We start from the raw sequence: 9707 nt of genomic DNA on the forward strand, positions 1-9707 counted from the left end.
TCTGCATGGGGAGTTATACCAGTATAATTACAGTGCTATAATTATATCCATATAGTAATGCCAGTATATTTCCCCGTGTAGACAAGCCATCAGGTTACTTAGTTAAAGGTGACTTTGCCACAGTACCTGCAGCAGAGACAAGGCAATTTAATAGAATATTTTGTCCCCTCTGCTGTAGCAAATGTGGCATAGAAATTCTTAAGTAACCTCAATGGTACTTACAGCATAATTACAGATGCCCTAGTAGCAGCCCATGCAGTGGAGTTCTATCTAAGCTGTAAACCAAGGTTACCAACCTCCTGTAAACCTGTCAGTATAGTTAAAAGACAGAGTTCACATAGTTATATTTGCAGTGATTCAAAAATTGTTAATTAAGGGTGTAATCCCATGATCACCTCTACAAAACAGTAATTTTGCAGCTTATTGTGGAGTGCATCTGCAGCAAATGTTTAAGGGGGGGGGAATAAAGCGTCAGACTAGAAGTCAGGAGATATAAGCTCTATTCCCAGGTGTGTTGATGACTTCTCAAATAACCTTAGACAAGTTTTTAGTGCCTCACTTTCCCTATCCATTCAATGGATCTATGAAGTTTATTTCGTGAATGTTTATAAGGTGCTTTGATATCCCTTAGATAAAAGTCGCTGTAGAAATCCAAAGGAATACAAACCAACCTCCATTATCTGGAGCCGCAGACCACAGGTATTCTTGGCCCTCCTCAGCATGTGCTATCAACAATCTTGATTTTTAAACCACTATCATTTTCTGGACTGGGACTGAGCATTTTACAGGGACAAACTCACACTTCTGTGTCTAATATTCATCCTTGCTGCTTTCACAACTTCTGTGTCATGACCCTGTTTGCTGAACTCATCATTTCTTTGTATTGCTATGTGATCTACCCATTGACATGGCCTGTTAAAAATGATTACTTTTTAAAATGTGTGTGCACACTTCATGCTCGTGAAAGATCCCAGACTGAATGACCACCATGAAGTCTAAAGCTCTCTCTTTAATCAAGAGAGCAGGTAAAACAACAGCAGTAGCACAAGCTTTCCTTCCCCTCCCCAAAACATAACCTCCAACTGGAGCTTGAGTTATCACTGGACGGATTGAAAAAGTAGTTCCTTTAGTATGTCCATTCCATTTTTGGCCTCTGCTTTGACTTGAGATAGGATAAGCACTATGTGTGATGATATCTGCAAAGTGGACACTTGCCCACTGGGAACTGGACAGAGATTAAATGCTTCACATAATTCCCTCCCAAACTGTTGTCAGATGGCAACAATTTTCATTTACTGCCAATTTAGGATGAAATTGAATCAATAACAAATGTAAAAAGCTATGTAACTCATTCTCAATCTGCTGATCCCCTGGTACTTACTTCTTAAATGTTACGATACATACGTTTCCCAATGAAAGAACTCCTTTTTTACTACTTTTATCATCAGAAGCATGATTACTCTATAGTTACAGCAGCTGAGGAGGGCCACAAGCATGCTATCACAAAACAGAAATCAGTCAGTTTTGTACTGTAGAGTTTCCCATTCTCACTTCAATTGTCACAAGAGTGGATTCATGTGCTAACACTTCCTTTTCTCATTGCCAGGTATTAGAATTTTAAAATCCAGTGCAACATATCAAAGGCCATGCTATATTGTACTGGAGAATTTTTTCAGTATATTGTAATTCATCATTTCTTTGCTTATTTTTACAAGTCACAAAGGGTATACAATGGAATTATGGGAACTGGTCACTAACCAATTTATAGAAAATTATTGAAAAGATGAAAGTGCGTGACCGCCTAATCTCTGAATGTCTCAGGAATGGAATAAGATACAGTGCCTGAGTCTTCTCTTGTTTAGTCCAATTAGATTAGGAATGGTATGATGTTATTCTACTCTTATTCCAGTAGTCTGGAGTCTTTTTGTGTGTGTGTGGATGTGGAGTGATATTTTGATAGGCAGTGAAGCCTAGCAAATTGAGCATTGGACTAAGACTCAATAGACCTAAGCTGTTCCCCCCTCCCCAGATTTTGCCAATTGCCTGCTGTTTGCAGTATTATTGTAGCCAGGGTGGTCCCAGAATATCAGAGACAAGGTGTGTGGATCAACTTATGCTGATGAATGGCTGGCTGGCTGACCTTAGGCAAGTCACTTCACCTTTGTGCCTCACTTCCCCATCTCTAAAATGGAGCTAAAGGTTCTTTCCTCTGTTATAAAGTGCTTTGAGATCTACTGATATAAAGTGATATATAAGAGCTAGGTGTGATTATTACTATTATATATTTTTTTGCTTTTTTTTCCTTAAGGTAAGAAGTTGACTCTACTGGCTGCCTTCAGCAGTCTGTCCTCTTTCATTTTGCCTCACCAGCTTTCATTCGTCTAGTCTATTTCTTTAATTGCATTTCTCTATAGATTAAGACAGTGTTGCCTGGTGGTTAGAGCCAGCAAATGGGAATTAATTGAAAGGAACTGGGTAAAATCAGAGGCCAATAGAAAATGCACAAAATTTCCCACCCTAAACATAAAAATAGGTTTTTTTAAATAAATAAATAAAATATATCAAGTAAATGTAAACACAGTTATAAAGAAAAAAAAAGTAGACTTGACTCAAGGTTCCCTGAACATTACCTTTCAGCCTGACATTAAAAGGTAAATAGGTCTGAAATCTATCTTCAGTTTTGTGGGTTCAGTCATTAATGGTTAAATCCTATTTCTGTGGGTGCTAAATATGAATGGAAAGATTCAATGAACAAAACTATGCCTAAAGTTACTAGGCATCTTTCAAAATTGGGCCCTGTGACAGGTTTCAATTGGTCTACCGAGCCTCTAGGGGTAGATAGAGAGCTACTGTCCCACTGGCATGCTTAGTCACACCTTTCGGGCACTGGGGAATTAGCAGAGAAGGTGTGCCGGCACGAGTCTGCAGCGCGTCCCTCAGGCAGGGGAGGGCCGGCATGAATCTGCAGCATGCGATTCTGCTACCCAGTGCAGGGTTGGCCAGGGTAGGGGAACGCAGTCCCACCGACTCCACTGCGTTCCAGCCCAGGGCTCTGACAGTGGCGGGAGGCGAGGGTCCCACTGCTTGGTCAGCGGAGAGCCCCCCACGCCCCGCTGATCAAATACACCCATTACACTGTGCAGTTCTGCCCCTGGGCTACTTCCTACCCGGTCTCTCAAGAGGGTCTCTCCGATCCCTCCAGCTCATCTAGGTATTCAGCTGCTGGTAGCTCCAGCCCCCACTCTGTGTCGGGCTCACGCTGGCCCAGTTTACAGCCTGGCCTCTCCAAGTCCTCCGGGTACTCAGTGGCTGGCAGCCCTGGTCGGCTCAGTCCTTCCTCCCAGTCAGGTTCCTCCTGGTCCAGGGCCTCGCTGGGGTCAGCAGCAGGATCTGGAGGGAACAGCCAGAGGCCTGTGTCTGTCTCCCTCCCTGGTGCTACTCCCACTGGGCAAAGGGCCCCGCCTTTTGTACTTCCTGTTCAACTCCTCCCCTTCCGGGGATTGGTGTAAACTTGGTCTGGCCCTGCCCACTCAGGCTGAGAGGGTGGGTCTTTACCCTCTGGTTTGGAGGGAAGGCACCCTGGCTCCCGATAGGCCCTAAAAGTAAAAGTATAATCTGCTGTTTATGAAACATGCGTATGATCATTGGAAGAAGTGAGTATCAGAAGCAAGACTGTTATTCCAACACTACATTTATTATAGTTGAAGAGATTGTTTTTCCTTGTCTAACATTTCTCCCCAGCCAAACCTATTACTTTTGCTGCCTCACTCCTAGACTGGCTCCCTCTTCTAATTATTCTTCAAAATCCTCCTGCATTCTAACTTTAGTCCCTGCTGAAGAGAATCTGTGGAATTTCCAATGCAGTGATTCAAAGGTTATGTTACAGGTATTGTGTGCCTTCTCAGAAATCTCTGAAACTTATGAAAGTGGAAGCATCTATTTATTTGTCTTCTGCAATGATCTGATACCTGAAGTACAGGAAATGTGTTCTCCATATTTTTTTTTAAACAGCCTGTTTATTTTCTGAATTTGAGAAAAGTTGTGTGCCAGCCAGCACAGCTGAACTCATGCCAGGAGGAAAAGGGTGCAGAAGCTTTCTTCATTCTCCCCAGCACAAGAGTTGAAAAAGCTAAGTGCTACACCATTGCAGAGCTACGCTTGAATGCAAAATCTCATCCTGGGATGTGAAGCACTGAACACGAGTATGGTGTGTGGTTCCATTGCAACTGCACAGATATCTGGACATCAGTGTGTGGCCTTGGATCCCAGGAGACCATTCTTAAGCATAAGTGTTTGCAGGATAAAGGTCTGAGTCTTGTATTCATGATAAAAGCTGTATTGAAGCCCAACTCCCATTGTGGTTAATGAGAGTTAGCCTTGCATATCTGGAGGCAGAACTGGGTCCAATATGCTTAAAATGGGGTTGCATCTTACAGCAGATGGGTAAGAAGTCATTTTGGAGTACAAAGCAATAAAAAATTCAAAACACTTAGGAAAGGAATGCAAACATATGGGCATGCAAGAAAAGTCAGAAGGACTAAGAATGAAATGAAGATTTTTGTTTTAAATGGGGAAATGTCATAACAACTACAAGGAAGTTTGAGAGTTCATAAATATTTATGTAACATTGGTAAGGAGTGTGTTTATATGGAAGGTTAGTGTCACACGATCTCAAACTAACTGGTGGAATATTAAACTCATTCTTTAACAGAGTTCAAAGAGAAAGTTAAGGAGTTTCAATGGGAATTAAAAAAATAAGGCTTATGAAGCCGATGAAATGAGTGAGGATTTTCTGGATAAGCACAGTTAATTGATATTTTCAAAGGATATTTTCAAAGGATTTGCTAGTGCTATTCCACAAGTAGTGAGGTCACAGAGGGAGAACCTAAAGTTCTGAGAATATACTGGCGCTAGATCACGAAAGGGCAGGGGAAACAGCGCAGTACAATTTGGGAAGGAAACCAATATTGAGTGACATGGGAACAAAATACAAAGGATAGGCTTAAAAGTAATGCATTAAGAATGGAACATTAAGAGAATGAAAGATTATGCAATGTAGGAGTCAGATTTCTGTTTTGAAAGAGAAAACACATGCTTATTAGAGACCGATTAATTTCACGAAACTGATATTAAGGGTTGGATTCACAAACATCATCTCTTGAAGTTATTTGAGAGATGAATTAAAAGATAGTGCCATCTGCTACTACTATTACTATTATTATTTATCATTTGTTGTGGCAATGCAATGCAAACAAAATGATTAAATCTGTCCTCGCCCCAAAAACCTTACAGGCTAAACAAATCCCCATTTCACAGTTGAGGAATCAAGGCACAGAGGTTAAGTAAGTAAATCACTTATGAAAATAGGACATAGGAGCCTAAGTCACTGAGGTCCTTTAGAAAAAAATGTATCTGGCACCACAATGGATTGCATAGTGAGGAATCAACAGCATGTAGGGAAAATATTATTCCCTTGGCATGTGTTCTCCAGCCCTGGAAGTTACTCTGATGAGGTGGCAGGGTTTCTCTGCTGCTTTATACCTGAAACAGATAGGGCTAAAGACTTCTCCCTCCATCTCAACTGTGCGTGTGATGATCAGGATATCAGGGAGCAGGGAGCTTACATTACAGATCAGGTACCAAATATCCCTTTGGAGGCAGGTTAAAATCAGAACATATTTCTTTATCCCTGAGGTGCATCATGGACATTCAGGGGAGCCATTTGGTGTTGGAAAGCATCCCTCGTGATGGGTTGACCATCAAAGAGTTTAGGTATACAACTAAGTGCTTGGAAAAGAAGATCCCATTGCAATCAGGTCACCAGAATGAAATTATTCCTCCCTTGTCCTTTATCATGGATAAGTTCTGTGTAACAGAAATATTGGAGAGAAGGCATCCATCAGGGCCAATATCCTTCAGGTCTGACTGAAAATATCGGATAGTGAAAAATGTTGCTCTTGCATTCAATACCAACAGCAATACATTGATAAGAAAGTATTTTCAGAAAGTGTCAAATTAGTCTTCCTGAAACTGGAAAGCCTCCACCTAGATTGCCCACATCAAGGAAAACTTTAAGTCTGCCAATTTCATCTACAAATGGGCTAGAATTAGATGTCTCCCTTATATGGATGGAGGAAGAAGGGAGAGTAACAGCAGAAGGTACCCAAAAAGCTTAAGAGTAAAATTTTCAAGAGGGCCTAAATGACTTAGAAACCAAAGTTCCATTTTAAAAAAAATCATTTCAGGGCTTAGAAGCCTGAGCACCACTGACTTTCAAGGAGACTTAGGAGCCTAAGAATTTGTATACACGACAAAGAAAAACCTGTGACTGGCATAGGTTTTTCTTTGCAGTGTAGATCTACCCTTTGTGCCCAAGTCACTTTTGAAAATACGATGCAGAAAACTAAGACACTTATGTTCTTTTGAAAATGTTGTCCTAAGTATGATACTGTTAATCATTTATGAAAATATTTTACCTACTATTGTTTCAAGTAACACCTAAAATTCTTGTAAAACAAACTAAGATCATCAAAAGATACTTTTTTTCTGATTTATTTTGGGCATTTGACAGTACTTTGTGTATAAATATTGAATAAGTACAATATTCAGAAGTTGTACAAGTGGGAAATTATACACTCGTTAAGGTGGATATTCTATACACTTGCAAAAAACATAATGTGTGCATTGCCTTATGTGAAAACGGCTTCAAAATACAAGGCACACCTCAGCGAAAACCATTGGGTTTACAAAAGATTTTCAAACCTTAGCAGATTTTTAAATGAGCCTCATTTGAGTTTCAAGTTTGAAATGACACCTGAAACCAGGTTTCAGAGTAGCAGCCCTGTTAGTCTGTATCCACAAAAAGAAAAGGAGGACTTGTGGCACCTTAGATATTAACAAATTTATTTGAGCATAAGCTTTTGTGAGCTACAGCTCACTTCATCAGATGCATTCAGTGGAAAATACAGTGGGGACATTTATATACACAGAGAACATGAAACATGTGTTACCATAGACACTGTAAGGAGAGTGATCACTTAAGGTGAGCTATTACCAGCAGGAGAGCAGTGGGGAAAAAAACCTTTTGTAGTGATAACCAAGGTGGGCCATTTCCAGCAGTTGTCAAGAACATCTGAGGAACAGCGTGCGGGGGGGAGCAGGGCGGGAATAAACACGGGGAAATAGTTTTACCAACAGAACCACTATCCCAGGAACCTATCCTTGCAACAAAGCCCATTGCCAACTGTGTCCACATATCTATTCAGGGGACACAATCATAGTGCCTAATCACATCAGCCACACTATCAGAGGCTCATTCACCTGCACATCTACCAATGTGTTATAAGCCATCATGTGCCAGCAATGCCCCTCTGCCATGTACATTGGCCAGATTGGACAGTCTCTACGTAAAAGAATAAATGGACACAAATCAGATGTCAAGAATTATAAAACATTCAAAAACCAGTCGGAGAATACTTCAATCTCTTTGGTTACTCGATTACAGACCTAAAAGTGGCAATTCTTCAACAAAAAAACTTCAAAAACAGAGATGAATTAATTAATCTTTTTATTACTGACCTTGGCACAAAAAGTGGGAGTGTGCTAATAAAGTTTGCAGCTGATACAAAGCTGGGAGGTATTGCCAATTCGGAGAAGGATCAGGATATTATACAGGAGGATCTGGATTACCTTATAAACTGGAGTAATAGTAATAGGATGAAATTTAATAGTGAGAAGTGTAAGGTTATGCATTTAGGGATTAATAACAAGAATTTTAGTTATAAGTTGGGGACGCATCAATTAGAAGTAACGGAAGATCTTGGAGTATTGGTTGATCATAGGATGACTATGAGCTGCCAATGTGATATGGCTGTGAAAAAAGCTAATGCGGTTTTGGGATGCATCAGGAGAGGCATTTCCAATAGGGATAAGGAGGTTTTAGTACCGTTATACAAGGCACTGGTGAGACCTCACCTAGAATACTGTGTGCAGTTCTGGTTTCCCATGTTTAAAAAGGATGAATTCAAACTGGAGCAGGTACAGAGAAGGGCTACTAGGATGATGCGAGGAATGAGGGGAGGGGAGGGGAGATATGATTGCTCTCTCTAAATATATCAGAGGGATAAATATAGGAGAGGGAGAGGAATTATTTAAGCTCAGCACCAATGTGGACACAAGAACAAATGGGTATAAACTGGCCACCAGGAAGTTTAGACTTGAAATCAGACGAAGGTTTTTAACCATCAGAGGAGTGAAGTTTTGGAATAACCTTCCAAGGGAAGCAGTGGGGGCAAAATATCTATCTGGTTTTAAGTTTCTACTCGATAAGTTTATGGAGGAGATGGTATGATGGGATAATGGGATTTTGGTAAGTAATTGATCTTTAAATATTCAGGGTAAATAGGCCAAATCCCCTGAGATGGGATATTAGATGGATGGGATCTGAGTTACTATAGAAAATTCTTTCCTGGGTATCTGGCTGGTGAATCTTGCCCATATGCTCAGGGTTTAACTGATTGCCATATTTGGGGTCGGGAAGGAATTTTCCTCCAGGGCAGATTGGAGAGGCCCTGGAGGTTTTTCGCCTTCCTCTGTAGAATGGGGCATGGTTGACTTGAGGGAGGCTTCTCTGCTCCTTGAAGTCTTTGAACCATGATTTAAGGACTTCAATAGCTCAGACATGGGTGAGGTTTTTCATAGGAGTGGGTGGGTGAGATTCTGTGGCCTGCGCTGTGCAGGAGGTCGGACTAGATGATCAGAATGGTCCCTTCTGACCTTAGTATCTATGAATCTATGAATCTATGAATGAGAGACTGCTGAATTGGAATTAATTTGCAAACTGGATACAATTAACTTAGGCTTGAATAAAGACTGGGAGTGGATGGGTCATTACACAAAGTAAATTAATTTCCCCATGTTTATTCCCCCGCCCCCCACTGTTCCTCAGATGTTCTTGTCAATTGCTGGAAAGCGCCCACCTTGATTATCACTACAAAATGTGCCCCCCGCCCCCGCTGGTAATAGCTCACTTTAAGTAATCACTCTCCTTACAGTGTGTATGGTAACACCCATTGTTTCATATTCTCTGTGTATATAAATCTCCCCACTGTATTTTCCACTGAATGCATCCGATGAAGTGAGCTGTAGCTCACAAAAGCTTATGCTCAAATAGTCTCTACGGTGCCACAAGTTCTCCTATTCTTTTTACCTGAAACCAGGTCACTTTTGCATATTTGGGGTTACAATATTCCCCCAGATGTTTGTCAATAAATAAGAGCAAATAGTATGCCATACGTTGTGAAATGCTTCTTCCATGTATGGATGAATAGTGATTATAAAAAGGCAGAACTATCAAAGCAACACCCCCCGTAAAACCATAGGATACCATTTTTTTCTAAATGTGGTTCTGCTCAAAAATATGATGGTAAAAGTAGCACTGTAGAGATCCATTTTTAATGTCCATCAATAAGTCAGATCAAATTTGCTCAGCTTACAAGCAAAAGATGTTTTCTTTGTGACAACCAGCTCTGAAAACTTAACTTGGGAAATAAGAGTCAAATGGGGTCCTTTTTGACTGAGAAATCATCACCAATAATAAAGATATGCAGGGCTCCTCCCATTGATAACCATAAAAACCAGGCAGTTCAGCCAGGGGAAACCAGGCAGTTCAGCCAGGGGAAACGATGTGAAACAAATAGCAAGAGAAA

This window comes from Dermochelys coriacea, chromosome 2 (assembly GCF_009764565.3).
Source record: "Dermochelys coriacea isolate rDerCor1 chromosome 2, rDerCor1.pri.v4, whole genome shotgun sequence".
Classification (NCBI taxonomy): Eukaryota; Metazoa; Chordata; order Testudines; family Dermochelyidae; genus Dermochelys; species Dermochelys coriacea.